We start from the raw sequence: 18,528 nt of genomic DNA on the forward strand, positions 1-18,528 counted from the left end.
TACATACTAATCTAGGAAAGATACAAGCTCCCATTTAACCAAAAAAGACTGCCCAGGCAGGTAGGGCTGGGCAGATATGCCTAAGCTTTTCAGTCCCTTTAGTCCCCAGAAACCCACCTCCCATCCCCTACCAAGACTCCTGTTGGATACACAGATGGCATCCACAGCTCCTATTTATAGCTTACCCAGGCTCCAAGGAGCCCACATGGCAAATCCTTTGAACTCTGCCTTTAAACCTGGGTGACCTCTAGACTTCCAACCCTCTATACTGTTTCCCTGATCTCAGGCCATCTGTATCTTCCTTAAAATGGGCCTGGTTTCCTCAGAGCCAACCCAGCCCACCAACCTTCTGTTTGCCACATCCTTTCCTCTGGCTCCAAAGGCAGCACACAACCAAGCTGTAAGAACAGGCTCCGAGATAAAATAAGGTGTACAAACCCAAAGGTCTCAGGATGTGCAACACAGCAAGGCTAATGTGGCATCCTCTCATCCTTTCTTAACCTGATGACACAGGAGAGCTAACTACAACTTTCGAGTGCCTGTCACTTCTCTATTCCTGACACTCTTCAAAAGGAAAAAAAGGGGAGGGTGGGGGTGTCCTATCAACATCCAAAACATTTTTCCTCTTTTGCAAGTTAGTTTCCTTGCTGCAGAAAAGCACAACGTGGACCTAATGAGTTGTTTATTTGCTTTTACATGCTCTGCTACAACTGCCACAGCCTGTGAACGAATGCATCTTTGCAACAGCCAACTGTTTTGTAGTAAAGGGACCAAGATCACTGACTCTTCTCACTATAGACTAAGCTGGACAACTGATCACCCCGGACAAAATATTTTTCTTTTCTACCTCTTTCTTTTGCCTTCCCCTTCTTTTGTTCCTTTAATTTAGAGTTCTGTGATGCTTAATGAACAATACACTTTCCAGCAAACACAAAGCAAGAAAAATTCAGTTAGGATTATAATCACAGTTTCAATTATTTACACATGTTAGAAAATATTGCCATTGGATTCTCTGAGTTATTAATGCTGTTTTCTTCCATTTTGAAGTGCTAAAATATTAGCCCTATTCATTACAAACCGATTGTTTTTAACATGATTCTTTCCCCTCCCCTTGTCCATCTGAAATCCAATTTATAGCCTGCTAAAGGCCTCGTAAATTTTTTATGGATTATTTCCTGGGGTCACATTAATCTGGTTCCTTGTTACTTTACACTAATTTCACTTTGCCACAGTAAAGCAAGGAGATTCGATCTCTTGGGAATTAATCCATAGAGACCTCTTAATAAGGCAAAGCTGGAATGGAGTGAGCTACTGTGTTTAATTCCCCCAAGCACAATGAAGGAGAAGGAAGAGGTCATCCTGCTCTTCCTTGGAGTGTAACCTGGAGCCAAGTTCTGGGAAGTGACCAGGGCATGGGTGAGGGGCAGAACAGAGCAGAGAAGAAGTGAAGCAAGAGAGCTGTCCGTCACTGGGCATGGCAGGAGGCTGCACACTCCTCTGCCTTCAGTGTGCAAGGCCCAGGACCATGGCCCATGCAAGCCCTGAGGAGAGGGGGCAAAAGAAACAGCAAACCAGCCAGACGGAACGAAAAGAGTTTCCTTGCTCTTACTGGGCATAAGCTGACACACAAGACCTAACTTCTCTCTCCTGAGCCCACTTTGTACACCCTTTACCCTTTGCCTGTGCACTTTTGTTTTCAGTGGAAGAAATGTCTTTAAGATTCTGTCCTCCTTTTCTCTTGTATCAGAGGTCTAGGGTTCTTATGATTTCCTTTTCCAAGAAGCAAAAGCAACAAACTCTTGCAACATTTTGCAAAGGATTGAAGTGAAAAACTTACATTAAAGAGAAATTTAGTGGCACTCACAAGTTGTAAACTGAGGATAAAAATAACTTGTAGTGGTTATCATTATTATAGAGAATTGATAGAGAAAATAGAAAAGGCACTTAAAAAGAATATATGTTAAGAGAATATGAAGAAAGTACATGTAAAGCCCCCAGCACACTGGCCTGACATGAATAGGCATACATAAAGGGTAGCTGTTACTATTCACATTATTATTATATTCTCCAAGAATTTTCCAGATTTTTGTCATTTAGCATTGACTAGCTACTGGAAACACTTTTAGAATAACTGACATTTTTCATAAAGCACTTTCATATGTATTATCTTACCGAATTTTCACATCAGTGAGATAAGATGGGCAGGTAGTATTATCACTTTTTCATAGATAAAGAAACTAAGGCTAGGAGGGCTAAGTAGCCACCAATAATTAGCAGCCCTGGTACTAGGACTCAGGTCTTCTAATGACCCAATAAACATTAATTACACTGCTTCCTTTAAAGGAAAGGACAGGCAAAACTCTCAGGTGGCATGGCTGTGGTTCACAAACTGACTCTCAAAAGATCACCATGCTCACTGTTAGAGGAAACACAATGCCCATTGCTGAAGTAACCATGTGCTAAGATTCAGCTGGACTCTCCCCTGTTCTCTCTCCCCATGTCATAGGGAGAGTGGCTGATGTGGTTGTTGAATTTGGGAGAAGAAACAGAGCATGCTTTTCTCAGCCCTTTTTTACTTCCTCTCTTCCTAACTGCCCCCCTGACTGAATGTAAGGGGCTCCCATTTGGAGAAGACGTGCATTATTCCTGCTATGTAAGAGACTGAAGGGGCAGTAGATGCAAAGTATGTCTATTCAGAGTTGAAATATCAGCAAATTCCTTTGGCCAAGAAATGAATGTCACATGCTCCATTACTTTATCAGTAATAGAGCTGACACAATCCATTGATCTGTGTCTTACTACTGGATCCAACCCTCTAATTGGAAAAGCAAAAAAAAGGTATATTATGTATTGACACCTTGCCCTCTTCCCCTCCTTCCAAGAAAACCCAACATGTAAAATATCAACAAAAACTAGGCATTGCTAGGGAACTGTGCTCAGTTATGCAGATGGAAGAAATTTGCAAGTTACCAAATCTGGACACTGATATGAAGCCAGCATCCAAGATAGAAGATTACATTACCCCATTGTTATCTCAGTGAATAATTTCATTTTGTAGAGACATTAGAAGAGGAAAATATTATCTCCTGGACTTATTGAAAAGATTGCTAAATTGTGTGTTGCAGACATGATCAGAATCTTCCAGGAGTTCAAATCATCATATAACAAAAAAAGAAGTTCGTGATCGACCCTAATATGATAGTAAATTAAAAACAGTCTTGATATTGATGATAATGTTTGTGAATAGTACAATGAAGAGTAGCTCTGAGCAATGGTGATCCACTGATTTGCTCTACACCAATAAATCCACTAAAACCTCTAAGATCAAATGTAGGCCAGTGCTTTAATTGTGAAACCACAGTTAGCAAAGTTCTCAGTTGTCCTTGGTTCATCCATCAGTTCTTCCTCAAAGACATTAAAAACAGATCCTACATTTATCAGTCTTTTTAATTTGTGAAATGCATTACTTAATATATTTTCATCTCTCCTTGATTTAGACATAGTTTCCAATATACTTTCAGAACCAAAATTAATTAAAAGAAATCAAGTTCAGTGATTAGGCATTGTTCCTGATATTTGATCTTAAGTGGTAAAATGATGGGAAGAAAAATCAATAATTAATGTCTTTTTTCTAGCATTAAATATTTCAAACTAAAGCAAAAAACTCTCTAAGAAGACTTCAGGGCAGAAAAGTCCTCCAACTGTATGGAGATCCCCATTTGACGAAGAGAGAGCACTGGGATTTTGGCATAATCAATTGTCCCATACATCTATCCAAACTACAGTAGGAATGAAAGTTTCCAGTGTGGCACCTCTGGGACAGAGCAAATAGAAAATTGAAATTGGATACTGTCTACTCATGAAAGAAGAAATATAAACAGCCTCACAAATAACCATAAAAATAAAAATCAAAACAAGTTTTTATTTTCACCTATCAAATTATTACAGATTTTTAAATAGGTAATTGTCTGACTTCCACACCCAGCAAAGGAACCAGTGCTTGCTGAGGCCGAGTGAAAATCCAGAAGGCAGAACACATGCTTGGACCCCTCAGCTGAGCTGATCAGAGATAAAGGGTCAGAAAAATGAATGAAGTCAGAATCTAGGCACAAAATTTAAATTCAAATATCCAGAGAAAGATTGGGAAGACCGGTAGATCTTGGAAGTGCCAGAGGCAGCATCAGAAGCAGAGCACAGAGCCAGGAAGCTGAGAAGTTCTACTCCCATGCAAAAAGGAGTAACGGGACAGATTTAACTTCTCACCTTCAACAACTAAAAAGCTGGACAACATACTATGGAACTAGTTTTCAAAAACTGGACAATGGGCAATGTAGAATAGTAATCTTGAGAGAAGGGAAGTAAGTTGAGCCCTATAAGTAACTGAGCTTAATACCTGGAGAACATTTTCAGGCCACAGCACTGGGAGGAGGAACCCAAGCAAAACTCACCCACGTCCCCGAGTTGAGAAAGCCCAAGGTGGAAAAAACTCTGGGGCAGAGGAGAAAGCTTCAACGTGATAAAGTTCTGGATATTTGCAGAAGGGTCCCCTGAAGCTTTTTGCTAATTATTGATTATCACATGCATGTGAGAAAACTGCCAAGGCCAAAGAAAGAACCACTGCAAAAGAGCTAGCAGAACAATCTCCAGGGAAAACATAGGATGATGAAGAGTTGTTGTCCTCACCAGCCGGAATAGAGGAACTCCTAACACACAGGACATTAAACAGTGTCCTCAGAAGAATATTGCCCCAGGAGTATGGCCAAATTAACCTAGGCTGAAAGATGCTCTAGATTTCCCTTAACAAAACGGTCAATGAATAAAGGAATCCTAAGAAAGGGGAGGGGAGGGGAGGGAGCCAAAATTATTTAAAAGAACAAAAAATTTAGCAATCAACAATATGAAATACACAATATCTACATCAAATCAAAAATTACCAGGCATGCAAAGAGACAGGAAAATATGGCCCACATGGAGAAATGCCAATCAACAGAAACAGACCCAGAATGACACAGAAAATAGAATTAGTAGATAAGGACACTACCCAGCTACAATAAATATACTTTATATGTTTAAGAAAGTAGAGAAAAGTCTAAGTATAATTAGGATGAAGTAAAAAGATACCAACTAATCTTATAGAAATTACAAGAACAACATCTGAGATTTAAAAAATACTGCTACATATGATAGATTTTAAAGCATGCCCCTAGATATGATTGACAGCAGATTAGATGCAGAAGCAGTGAATATAAGAAAAAGCAATAGAACTATACAACATGAAACATAAGGAGAAAAGATACTGGAGATGGAAAGACATAAACAGAGATTCAGTGAACTATGCAAAAGTATCAAGTGAACTAACACATGTGTAATTGGAGTCCCAGAAAAATGGGAGGCACTAATATTTCAAGAAATTTTTTTCTAAATTTGACAAAAATCATAAAACCACATGCACAAGAAGCTGAATGACCACCAAACAAAAGAAACATAAAGAAAGCCACATCAAGGCAAAGGATAATTAAATCTCTGAAAACCAATGACAAAGAGAAAATCATAACAGTATCAATTACATGAAAAGAAAGAAAACTAAGAATAATAGCAGACTTCTCATGAGAAACAATGCTATCCTGAAGATAATGCAATGTTGAAAAAAAAAAAACCTGGCAACCTAGATTTTTATAGTCAATGAGCCTATCTTTCAAAATGATTAAAGTGAAAAAAATACTTAAGGAAAAGAGACAATACATACTTATGTATATACATATCTTTTATCCTACATCAATAGGTAGGAACATGAGACAAAGGACTAGACTGAGGGAAGTGAGGAGGAGAGGATACTCATTTATGTAAATTGTTCAGGAAACCACACCCTGTAGAGGTGATATCTGAACCGCCCTGAGGGTGGCAGTCATGAAGACATCTGGGTAAAAAGCAAGGCAGGCAGAGAGGACAGCAAGTGCAAAGGCCCTGAGGCAGGAGTGTAATTGGTGTGTTCCATAACAATAAGGAGACAAGAGTGGTTGTATCCGAGTGAATGAGAGGCGAAATAACAAAAGGTGAAGACGGCACAATCAGGAGCACAAAAAGAAACCCTTTAGGAGGCAGTAGCAGCTGTCCAGGGAAGAGATGTGGGCTTGGCGCAGGACAGTAGGTGTGGTGGGCAGAATAATGGCTCCCAAAGAGATCCATATCCTAATCCCAGGAACCTGTGAATATGTCACCGTACATGACAAAAGTTGCATTGCAAATGTGGTTAAATTACAGATCTTGAGGTAGGGAAATTATCTTAGATTATCTGGATGGGCTCATTCTAATCATGTGGGTTCTTAAAAACAGAGATCCTTTCCCAGCTGTGGTCAGAAAGGGATGTGACTGTGGAAGAATGGTCAGAAAGATGCAACATTGTTGATCTGAAGATGAAGGAGGAGATTACAACAGGTCAAAGAATGTGAACAGCCTCTGGAAGCTGGATAGGCCAAGGAGACAGATTCTCTTCTAGAGTCTCCAGAAAGGAACTCTGCCTTGAATCACTTTGATTTTAGCCCACTAAGACCCCTCTCAGACTTCTGACTTATAGAACTGAGAGGAGAAATGTGTGTTGTCTTAAGCCACTGAGTTTGTGGTCTTGTTACAGCAGCAACAGGAAATTAACGTAATGGGTATGAAGGCTGAACTATCACTCTGACCACAGTGGAAAGAACTAAATGGAGAAGAGAAGGGGTGAAACAGAAGGCAGAGAAGAGTCAACAATCAATGTTGTACATCTTTTGTCCAGAGTTCAGCTCTTGCCTTTACCTCTTAAGAGTTATTCTAATGCGCCTCTACTCGTGCCAATCATAACAAGAGAAACTTCCACCATCCTTAAAAACTTAGAACAAAACATGCTTATCAAAATGTGGAGTGGAAGGTGGATGCATTACAGTGAAGTTCCAGCTAGAAGAGAGTTCACACAGGCTGAACCTAACAGAAAGTGACAGGAATAATCACCATTGTGATGATCCCATAGAAATCAACTTTACTAACAATAAAATTACATTGCTAGATCTCTGCATTGGCAGAAATCTCAAATTACTTTCCATTGAAGTATCTCCAGTGTTTTTCACTAGCTCCCTTCTAGGGTGGGGCAGGGCATGTGAAGTAGATATCCATCACTAGAGCAGAGCTGTCATCTACAGAAACTCTTTGGCTCAACTGGGAGGATTGTCAAGACCACCCCTTGAGTGTCAGCCTCCTACAACCCTGTTTCCAGAACCCTGAGTCACTCTTAATAATCTCAGTGAGATCAGTCGCTATTCTTCATGCCCACATGGATGAAAGTCATGGCATGACATTTATTGAGCCTGAGTTTCTACAGATTCTCAGCATCTGGCCTGCATCTGGGCCCCCTCAGAAGGGTGCCACTGATCACCAGAATTCTTTTCTTCTTCTCAGAGCTGCCTTCTCCAGCCCATAAACTTTCAGTGTCTCCAGTTCTTGCTTCTCTTTTGTGGAAAGAGATTTCTTTTTCTGTGGTAGCAAGATATTGAGGAGATCCAGAAGAAAGTTCATTCTCATTTTCAACATTTTCAAATAGGACGTATAGGAGGTAACCGACACAGCAGAGGACATGGGTTTATGCCACAGATAATCAATCGGTGCCTCTTCTTAGAGAAGGGAGGGTCAAAGAGAACAATGATTAGTATCAATCTTTAAGCATTTACTATGTGCCAAGTGCTATGCAAAGCACTCTACATATAGCATATCATTGTATCTTAACACCACTTTGAAGCAGGTGTCATTATCTTCACTTTAAACATGAAGGAATTATGGCTTGAAGAGCTTAGATAACTCACTAAATTTCTTACAGTGAATACATAGCAAAATCACAATTCAAACCCAGATCTGTCTGACTCCAGTGGTTTGAATCACTCTATCAGATAATGAGAACTCCTGAATTCCTGGATATCTCTAGATATCTCTCTCTCTCTCTCTCTCTCATTTTCCAAACACTTAAATGTAAGGTTGATCTATGTACAGACTGAAATAGAACTCACGTGCCCTAGACAACAACTACAGCCTCCGACAGTCTTATTCAAAAAAGTATTTAGGATGTGTTTGCTACCTAGAGCTATGGATTATGACAAGAGTCCAGTGAGCTAGAAATAAAGAACTCAGACTTGGTTGAAAAGGTTTATTTTTAACTGCACTGGCACATTTGTATTTCTGTAAACCTGGCCATTTCCCTCATTTATCCACACCTGATACAAGCCTAACCTTTTGGTCTGTGGGGCTAGTGATTCTTCCCATCACTATTACATCTATTGATGGAATCCATCCACATCACCACCAGGAATATAACCAATAATCCTATTGTCAGTATAGCACAGCAGTTAAGAATGAGTGATTTGGTAGAGAATAGACTTGGATTCAAATCCCAGCTCTGTCACTAACTAGCCCTACACTCATGGGTAAATCACAGCTTTCTACACCTCATTTTCCCTTTTTTTTTTTTTTTTTCAAAGAGAGAGATGGAATCTCACTCTGTTGCCCAGGCTGGAGTGCAGTGGCTCAATCTTGGCTCACTGCAACGTCCGCCTCCTGGATTCAAGCGATTGTCCTGCCTCAGCTTCCCAAGCAGCTGAGACTACAGGTGTGCACCACTACACCCTGCTAATTTTTTGTATATTTTTAGTAGAGACGAGGTTTCACTATATGTTGGCCAGGCTGCTCTCAAACTCCTGATCTCAGGTGATCTGCCCGCCATGGGCTCCCAAAGTGCTGGGATTACAGGCATGAGCCATCTCACCCCCGGCCTTCCCTTTTGTAAAGTGAGGATAACAGTACTTCGCAGGGTTGTAATAAAGACAATGAGGTAATGTCCGTAAATCTCTCAGCACAGTGGCACATAGTAAGCAGTCAACAAATGTTAGCTATTAGTGCTATTACCACATAGCTCAGGGCACAAGTGGCAATTAAAACCAAGGACAAACAACACAGACCAAAGCAATGAGCCCTTCACTCTCTGAGCCTCCAGAGAAATCTTAGCATTGTGCATTCCTCTGAACAGGGCTGATGCTGGGCAATCCAGAGAGGAAAGCTTGTCGTTAGCACATCTACTCTGTTTCCTATGGTCTCTGGGTGTAGTCCTCCAACTAGCCATGGCCTGTCACACCAGGCTCCTCTCCTGCCAGTTCCCCCACTCCATCTCAGTGGTCCCTCCAGTGGAAGCTCATGAAGATAATTTGTTGGGATAATAAGAAGAAAAAGATGTTCATTTATGTTTTTTGTATTCCTTTAAACTTATATTTGATGTATTTATTTTTAAATGAAGATAATATTTGATTATATTAATATTTGTATTTAACCTATGCATACACATATAAATATATTTGGGATATGTGCTCATGTTTTTTTGAATTAATAAGTGTGAAATCTGGAAAAAAAATTGAAGGTTAGAGTTCTATGCCATTCCTAAAGGGATACAAGGTTATAAGCACAAGTGCTTTCCAGGGCTGTGCCCATAGACAAATGCATAGGGCCAAAGGACGCAGTGGAGAAAATGGAGAACTGAAGAGTTTATGCCCAGCCTCCAGCTGTTCAAAATCAAAAATAGTCTGAACATCTGTAATTATTTTTAATAAACATTTGCTGAGCAAGTCCAGGTGGCAGGCATCATTCAGCCCATGGGGAGCAGCAGGGTGAGCCCCCTACCCCATGCCTTCTGCTGATTTCCACTGGTCCCTACTAATGTGTTTCCTTTGAAGTCAGTACCGAGCCTTAACCCAGATTATCAAGGCATCTTGACTAGGACTCTGGGCTGGGAGTCAGAATAACTGGATTGAAATCCTGGCTCTGTTCCTTACTCGTGTGACCTGTCATTCATTAAGTCATTTAACTCAGAGATTAAGTTTTCCTCATCTCTTTATGGAATAATACTACTCACTTCAAAGTGTGTTGTGACATCTAAGTAAGATGATGTATTTGCAAGGGCTTCAATGACTTCAGTGACTGTTGAATGTAATTCACTCACCCCTGTGGCAGCTTAGCTGAGAGTAGTGATTGATTTATGGGGTAACACTAGTTGACGGTCTACTATGCGGAAGAGAAAGGAGAACTATTCTGTGTTATCCCAGGCGGAAAAATCCAAAATAAAGAAGAATTTGGGGAACAGAACGAAGTCTGCACTTCCTTGCCAAATATTGGATTCCCAATCACAGACATGTTCAAGTTGAGGTTATATGTCTGGAAATTGTGTGAAGCAGACTCAGATTTTGAATGAGAAGTTTGGAGTAGACAACTTTTACATTCCCTTCGAACACTCAAATTTTATCATTCTAAGCCAAATAAAATGAGAGCTAGTTAAAGAATAACATAACTTCCAGCAAATTCAGGCCCTCCTGCAGGTCAAGGGGAAAAAGAAAACTATTTGGGCACAGAGGTATCTTCAAATCACACAACTTAATTCATCTGCAAAGGACTTGAATCCACCTCACATATGTCCCTCAAGTACTTGCCATATAGAATAAGTTGTCTGACAATTCACTTAGCCTGTTGCCCAAGACTACTTGAATTATACTACATACAGAGATGTGATACTAGGCGCTGAAGATGAATAAATCACATCAGCTATCGAAACTATACGCAACTCATTCACAAGTACGTTATCTCCAGCCCAGACCTTGCCTTTGAGGGCCAGACCAATCTATTCAACCTATAACCTACCATCTCACTTCAACACTTCCTAAAATAAGTTTATCATCTTCCCCTTCCCCTCACCTTCTAGGCACCACTCTTCATCTTTATTCCCTGCCCAGAAACCTAGGGGTCATCCTTGGCCCCACTTAGTCTTCTATTGCCCATATCCTGTGACTTTTTTATTATTATTATTATTTGAGACAGAGTCTCACTCTGTCGCCAGGCTGGAGTGCAGTGGTGCGATCTCGGCTCACTGAAACCTCTGCCTCCCGGGTTCAAGCAATTCTTCTGCCTCAGCCTCCTGAGTAGCTGGGACTACAGGCACGCACCAACATGCCCAGTTAATTTTTTTTTTTTTTGTATTTTTAGTAGAGATGGGGTTTCACCATGTTGGCCAGGATGGTCTCGATCTCTTGACCTCGTGATCCACTGGCCTCGGCCTCCCAAAGTGCTAGGATTACTTTTACATTCTAAATATCTCTTGAATATATCCACTCCTTTCTAGCTCTTTCATCACTACTACCTTAGACCAAGGTTTCATCATCTGTTGCCTGGACCGCTATTACAGCCTTCAATGTCTTCCTCATCTACCCTTGCCCTCCTCCCATTGTTCATTACATGCATTTCCCTTCACCTCTAAAACAAAGCTTCAGAATGAGCTACAAGTTGCTACAGTGTGTAGCTCTGACTCACCTCTCAGCCTTAGCTCTTTCCTGCTCGCTTCACTCTTATGCCTTGTGAGATCCTATTCATTCTTCAGATCACTACTTAAGCATCATTTCCTCAAGGAAATTTTCTGTGACCTCTCTGACCAGCTCAAATGTGCCTATTTTAAGCTCTTAGAGCAACATGTAGTAATTGTCACAGATGCAGTTGCATATTTGTGTGTGATTCTTTTTATTAATGTGTATTTCCCCCTGTAAACTATAAAACACATGAGGGCAGGAACAGTGGTGCTTTTGCTCAGGGCCTGGAACATAGTAGGTCCTCAATCAATAAATAATTAATAGCTAAACAGATCAATAAGTGATGAATGAAAGCAAGAATGAATAATATATATTCTTGTGTGAGTCACTTCATCTCTCCACGCTTCATTTTAACTCTGAAATTTGGAGGCAGGGGAGTGGGTAAGGAATGAACAGGAGAGGGAATTAGATGGCATCTAGAATAACTGTTCTAAAAATTTTTGGTTCCAAATGCAAAATTTACAAAAAAAAAAAAAATACTGAAATAAAAGATCCAAAAGGAAAGTTGTGCTCATGCTGAGCTCACAAATACATGCCTTTTTCCCCCATAAATAGAACAAACAGATGCTATCTGCAAGGCCCACAGCACATCTGCGTGGATGAAGGAGCAGCACTCAAGTGTCCTGGGAAAGGAGTGATTTGCATGTTTGCTATCTGGTGTGCAGGAGCTCACACATTCTTTTCAGATAACACTGCAATGACAATGTTCAGAGATTCAAGTTCTTCAAGTTCACCTTCAGTCCCCATGCTAGAGAAATATTTATGCTTTTAAAAATAAAATAAAAAGAAAGAATCGCTGGCTGAAGGGCTTCTTCCCTCCTTGTCACTCCACTTCCTCAAGCTTTCACATTTCAGTGTTATCAAGTTATCATGTATTAGCTAATCACAACAAAGGGAATATGAGAAATGACTAAAAGTTTCATGACAAGTATGAAAACTGCCTGAAGGATGTGGTGGCATCAGCCATTCAAAAGACTCTACTTTTTTCTGAGCGCATAGGACTTTGATTTCCATACAGTATTTTCTTCTTAAGGATCTCAAAATCTCTTCTTAAGAATTTAAAAGGTTACTTGGTACGGAGTTTTCTTAAGCCAAGTAGACAAACTGAGGCATATAATGTACTTTTCTCTTTTCCTTTTTTTTTTTTTTTTTTGACAGAGTTTCATTCTTGTTGCCCAGGCTGGAGCACAATGGCACAATCTCGGCTCACTGCAACCTCTGCCTCCTGGGTTCAAGCGATTCTCCTGCTTCAGCCTCCCAAGTAGCTGGGATTCCAGGCACATGCCACCACGCCCAGCTAATTTTTTGTATTTTTAGTAGAGACGGGTTTTTATCATGTTGGCCTTGCTGGTCTCAAACTCCTGACCTCAGGTGATCCACCCACCTCTGACTCCCAAAGTGCTGAGATTACAGGCATGAGCCACCACGCCCGGCCCAGAATGTACTTTTTAAAAACAAGGCAGTAGCTGAAATAAATTGAAAGTGATTTCTTTATTCCCACAAGAGATAGTGTAAGAAAAGAGGTGGTAATGGCAATTATTTGCCCTGGGAGCCCTGGCTGCAGTGCAACTTAATCTAATTTGCATATGAAACTGGGAGTTCCTGGAATTACATTCCCACGTGGCCCTGACACTCAGCACCACTGACTACATGCTGCCTTGTTCGTGGTAACTGGACATTAAGCTTAGGGAAAGCAGCAAAGTTCAGCCAGTCACTTAGAAAGACGGGCAAAGAGACTACTCTAAAATTGTGACATCTCCTTCAAGAACCTTCTGTAGTTACTGAAATAAACAAGGGAATACTGTATCTACTGACAGTTAAGCCAAAAAAGGAAAAAGTTAATGTTTCCTACTCAATATATTTTCTCCTTTCAAACTTCAGACAGCTTCACCCCACCACACCCAGCTACTTGTGACTGGTTCCAAAGAGTGACACTAACTGATGAAAGATGACATTTTTGCAATCCTTTCCCTCAAAAGACTCATGGTGAGGTGGCCCTTCTCCACTAGACTATACACTTCATCATCCATGTCCATCTTTCTGTCCAAGGAGGGACAAGTTCCAAGGGGGAAATCATCCTGCCTCGACAGCCCTGGATCAAACCTTGGGAATTGAAACCGGGGATGTGTGGATCAGCCGGGAGTGCTGGCTCTCCCCTCGGAAGCTGAGTCACCGACCTGGCTGGTTTATTTAATCGCTTGGAAAGTGGTTAGACTGAACAGGACATGTAGTGATTAGTAATTCAGACTGGTCTCAGAGCTTCATGTTTTTTACTGTGAGACGCCAACTGCAGCCTTTCTCTTGGAGTCAACAGGAAGTGAGAAGAGCAGGCCAAATTTGACACCACTTGACGTAACCAGAGATGGACTTCAGCCCTCATTTCTCCACCCAATAACACAGAGATTTTGAAAGCAAGCCCTTCTAGTTAAACATATCTACCAAGTACCAGGGGCGGAATAAAGAATGAAGAATTGAAGAAAACCTGCTTTGATAACTCCGACTTGGCTGTTTCTTATTAGCTGGCTCTCATTTAATAGAAGAAGCAGGAGGAAGAGAGAGGAGGGGGAAGGGAAGGGATAGAAAGGAGGAGGAGGAATAAGAGAGGGGGAGGGGCAGAAAGTGGAGGGAGAAGGAGAAAAGGAAGGGCAGCAGGGGCAGTAGTAAAGGGAGTCACCTCAGATACAGATGTGAAGATGGCAAGAAGAAAAAGAAATAATATTTATTAAATAAGCTACTCCTCAAACCAATCAGAAAAACATTATGAGTGAGGCAAACACAGAATCTACTTTTCTGATGATTTTTTTTTTTTCATTATGCCACATTTGTAGAACATTCCAAACTGGGCACAGCAATACATAGCCACGTAGTCAGAAGTGATACAAATAGACTTTTTATGAAACATTTCCTATTTCTGGTTACAATTACTGTTGCAATGATTGATTCATGGTCAGCTATTTCCAACTACAGCTGTGGTAATAGCAATGAGATTTAAAATTTGATCATTTCACATGAGGGGTTTAGTGAAAGAAAGTAATATGCAATATCTTTGCACTCACCTCTATTTTCTCTCTATTTTATATCTTTCCTCTCTAATTCATCCTATACTTAGTTCCAGATATGTTTTCCTAAAATATCACTGCTGTGAATGTGTTCACCTGGCATCAGGACGTTCATTCTCTAATGAAACTCAGGGCAAATGCTCCACTGGTATAAAGAGGCTGGAATTATTATTTTAACCACCCCTCCTCCAGTCCCCCTGGCCAAGAAAAAGTTTCAAGCTATGTTATTAGGAAGAATATACATTTTTCATGTAACACCAGATAGCATGATTTTTAGAAAAAGAAAATATATATGATTACAGAAAGCTTGCTTTATTTCACATTCTTTAAGAAGGAACCGGGGGCCAGGCGCGGTGGCTCACGCCTGTAATCCCAACACTTTGGGAGGTCGAGGCAGGCGGATCACCAGAGGTCAGGAGTTCGAGATCAGCCTGGCTAACATGGTGAAACTCTGTCTCTACTAAACATACAAAATTAGCTGGGCGTGGTGATGCACTCCTGTAATCCCAGCTACTCGGGAAGCTAAGGCAGGAGAATCACTTGAGCCCAGGAGGCAGAGGTTGCAATGAGCCAGAATTGAGCCACTGCACTCCAGCCTGGGCGACAGAGTGAGACTCAGACTCAAAAAAAATAAATAAATAAATAAGGAACCGGAGCCCCTGGAAAGGAATACCCACCCACTCTTCAAGGCCCCAGAGTTTCTTTTTCCTGCCTGCTCACCCTGACCCCTACCTACGCTCCCTGCGTCACCTCAGGGAGACATCAAACATTGGCACCTCCTCTACTGTAGAGTCAACGAGGACTGAGTGCACGGTACAATCTATCAGATCTGCTTTACTCTGTATGGATGGCGGAATGTCCCAGGGAAAGAGGGCATCAAAAAGCGGAAGAATTTAGCAGGAGAGTCACCCTGAGAGAAAGAAAGAGGGAATAGGAGCCAGGAAAAGTGTCCATGAGGAAAACTCCTGGAAGGCCTAGGCAATATGGCTCCATCTCATTATACGGGATAAAGGATTAAGTTGGCTGACGAGACCCCGTTTCTGATTCTCCCCTCTCCTCCTCACAATGTATGACTCCGAGGCAATTAGTTACCCAAGCTAAGTAAAAAAGAAGAAAAAAAAAAAAAAGAAGAAAAAAAGAAGAAAAGTAAAGTAAAAAAAAGAAGAAGAAAAAAAAAAGACCAGCAATCACAAGTGTGGAATGAGCAGTTGACAAGGACAATCCTAGTATGACACTGCTCATTATAAGCTATGGGGAAAGATATCCCTTAAAATGATGAGGACATCCCTAAAGATATCCTTAAGTAGTCTAAATCGTAATACTACCTACTCCCCAACCCCACACTGAACTTCTGCCTTCCCAGGAGATATTCTAAGGGTCCAGGTATACCCAGGCTCTAACACTGGAGGAGCAAAAGCCCCCTTCAATTGGGGAAAACCAAGACATTGAAAAGAAGCCTTCCTTTGACTGCCTTCTCTGTGTCCTCCACGTGACTGCTGATGTTTCAATCACAACTTAAAAACAGTTTCCATCCTCAGTTTTACGAATTCGTGTGTCAAAATAATTCCTCATATTATATTCTGAATGTGTCCCTTTAGGAGGAAGGGTTTACAGGCAGCTGCTTCATCCCAGCCACATTTCTACCTGTGGATTATACAGAAAGCCAGCCTGGCCTTGAATAATTTTGATTTCATTTTTCTGGGCCCCCTACAACCTACTTGGAAGCCAGCTTTCATTCGTCTTGGTTACACAAGCCCAAGAGTATCAAACATGTCCTATATCAATAGTTACAGCATTTGTCATACATGTCTACAATAGTCATTTAATGTATGTGCCAGACTATGTCATGTGTTCTTAATCAATTTCTTTATCTGTAAAACAAATAATAATAATACATACCCATAGCCATAAAGTTGTGAGAATTAATTGAGTTAGTATGGCCTATATGCCTAGACCAGGCATTGGAAAACTTTTTTTTATAAAAGACCAGATAAAAATAATTTAAGTTTTGCACTTTATACAGTCTGTGTCTTAACTACTCACCTCTGTCACTGTAGAGCAAAATCAGCCACAGATAAATGAGTGTGGCTGTGTTCCAATAAAACTTTATTTACAAAAACAGGTGGTGAGCTGGATTTGGCCCACAGGCAGTAGTTTAATGACCCCTGTCTTAAACAATACGTGTTCAATAAATTTGTTACTAGAGTTATTATCTTAATCAGTACTGACAGTTCTCCATTTTCACATTTGCTTATCTTTCCTAGTAACATTTGTAATTGAATTCTGGATACGTTAACTTGCCCATTCATCACTGAGGTCACTGATGAGGAAAAGAAATGGCGGAGGACTTTTATCTTGCTTATACGTGTATAGCATCTAGTGGTAGAAGAGTGTAATTGCAAGATTTTTTCTTTTCTTTTTTTTTTTTTTTTCCACGTCCTTGATCTTTTTCAAGCTCATCTTCAGTAAGAGGGCAGCTTCCTCAGTCAGCCCACAGTGGGAAGCTGCATCTGGATGACGAGGACAAGTCAGACCCACCTGTTTCCACAGATGTCCCTAACAGGCCTTTGCCCGGGGGGGGTTCTTATAACGCAGGATTGCATGTAGACAATCGAAAGTATTCACTAAAGGGATTTAAAAATGACCCTGTGTGCCGGGCGTGGTGGCTCACGCCTGTAATCCCAGCAGTTTGGGAGGCCGAGGCGGGCGGATCACCTGACGTTGGGAGTTCCAGACCACACTGACCAACATGGAGAAACCCCGTCTCTACTAAAAATACAAAATTAGCTGGGTGTGGTTAGCACATGCCTGTAATCCCAGCTACTCGGGACGCTGAGGCAGGAGAATCACTTGAACCCAGGAGGCGGAGGTTGTAGTGAGCCGAGATCGTGCCATTGCACTCCAGCCTGGGCAACAAGAGCAAAACTCCGTCTCAAAAAGAAAATAAAAAATGACCCCTTGTAAGAAAGAAGCTATTATTTATTAATCCATCAACTATCATCTATGTATGTGTGTTTCATCATACTAACAAATACTTCAGAGAAACAACAGAGTGTAGTTATGTTTTATCTTAAAATTAGCCTTCATAAAGTATTCAGTGATCTCTTAGCATGAAGCAGAGGCAGCTGCCTCAGCCAGGTCAGGTCTCCCCTTACCTCCTTGGTGCCTGCTGCCTATTGACCACCTTCTACCCCTCATTTTCATCTATATTCCTTGCTCGTCGCACTTCATACGCTACTGCCTCCCTTTGTTGCCAATAACACCAACTGTTAGAATTCTCAGTCTCTCTTCTATTGCATAGAGGTTAGAATTTAAGTAGATAGCATCTTCCTAAGCCAAGGTTCCATAACTCTGGTTCTTTGTTTCTAATATTTTCTGCTGAGGCTCTGTCAATCATCATATTCTCTGATAAATTTTTTGACAGGTAGATGCCTGAAGATAATTTTTTCCTGTCTGTTATTAGGATGGAGATCAAGAGGCAAATTTTTAAAGTGCCATTATTTAACAGAAAGAAAAAAAAATCTTCCTCACTGTGTGTTCCTCCACTGAACAGAAGTCATTTATGAACATTGTCTAGGTTACTCTATAAAATAAATTCTGAGATGTAGTGATCTGATTTCTGATTTTTTTCCTCCCCTGGAATCGGTAAGAAATCACTGGGTTCATCTCCCATCAGCAAGTTCATATCTTATGTACCAGGAAGTTCATATTCAAGTTCACGTCTCAGCGGGGAGCATGAGCCGAGGGCTGTGGTTTTTCAATGCTTTGTCAGCATTATCAGAGGAAGCTTCTGATAACCTCAGATAATCTTCCCACTCCAAATGGCTCTGCCCCCTTCTTCCTGAACTTCTCAGGTATTTATGTTTTCTCAAAAGTTCTCCTGCCATCACCACCAGTCACCACAATCACCACCTGCCTTTCGTAGCAGCTGGCTGGCCCAGGACCTGCTTCCCTAACTTTTCTTTGTGGCAGCCTCATTTCCTGGGCATCTGGGCCCCTTCCCCTCATTCCTACTGCATTGACTTGGAAGAGTATCCTTGTTCTGATTTTGA

Source organism: Hylobates moloch, unplaced genomic scaffold (assembly GCF_009828535.3).
Source record: "Hylobates moloch isolate HMO894 unplaced genomic scaffold, HMol_V3 SCAFFOLD_9, whole genome shotgun sequence".
NCBI classification, from domain to species: Eukaryota; Metazoa; Chordata; class Mammalia; order Primates; family Hylobatidae; genus Hylobates; species Hylobates moloch.